The sequence below is a fragment of the Ailuropoda melanoleuca genome, unplaced genomic scaffold (assembly GCF_002007445.2).
Source record: "Ailuropoda melanoleuca isolate Jingjing unplaced genomic scaffold, ASM200744v2 unplaced-scaffold16401, whole genome shotgun sequence".
Classification (NCBI taxonomy): Eukaryota; Metazoa; Chordata; class Mammalia; order Carnivora; family Ursidae; genus Ailuropoda; species Ailuropoda melanoleuca.
The window spans coordinates 1-790 of record NW_023185395.1 but is presented as its reverse complement, the minus strand read 5'-3'; the positions used below and the strand labels follow the sequence as shown (position 1 = coordinate 790).

Sequence of the window (790 nt, the reverse complement as noted above, 5' to 3'; positions counted from 1 at the left end):
AATTTAATTAGCCAACAGATAGTACATCATTAGTTTGAAGCACTTTTAAAAACACACTCCTGAGAATTTCGATGAAAAGCTTCGTGTTTTCATTAGGACAGTGAAGGACAGCTTCTTTCCCTATACTCATTGGAGGAAAAAAAGGACACATACGAGAATTTTAATGCTGTCATTTCACCTGATTCAGCAGTGCATTCTCTTCTCTCTTTTCTGATTTCAGAAGCAGCAAGCCAATGATTGGGGGAGGAAATATTACAGAGATCACTTATTTCATCCTTCTGGGATTCTCTGATTTTCCCAGAATCCTAGCAGTGCTCTTTGTCGTATTCCTGCTGGTCTACATTATGACTCTGACTTGGAACCTCTGCCTCATCATCTTAATAAGGATGGACTCTCAGCTCCACACACCCATGTACTNCTCCACACACCCATGTACTTCTTCCTCAGTAATCTGTCCTTCATAGATATCTGCTATGTGACCTCTACAGCTCCCAAGATGCTCTCCACCTTTTTCCAAGAGCAGCAGACTATCACCTTTGTGGGTTGTGCTGTTCAGTACTTTGTCTTTTCAACCATGGGACTGAGTGAGTCTTGTCTCATGACAGCCATGGCTTACGACCGATATGCTGCCATTTGTAATCCACTTCTCTACTCAGCAATCATGTCACCCACCCTCTGTATTTGGATGGTGCTGGGATCCTATTTGGCTGGACTCTCTCCTTCTATATCCCAATTGTGTACCATATTTCAGCTCCACTTCTGTGGGCCTAATGTCATCAAGCACTTCTTC

The 790-nt window shown here is 42.8% G+C and overlaps 1 pseudogene; it reads left to right on the top strand.

Annotated features, from left to right (window-relative positions):
• Positions 1-233: 233 nt before the first annotated feature.
• Positions 234-787, top strand: LOC117797863 (annotated as a pseudogene).
• The last annotated feature ends 3 nt before the right edge of the window (positions 788-790 follow it).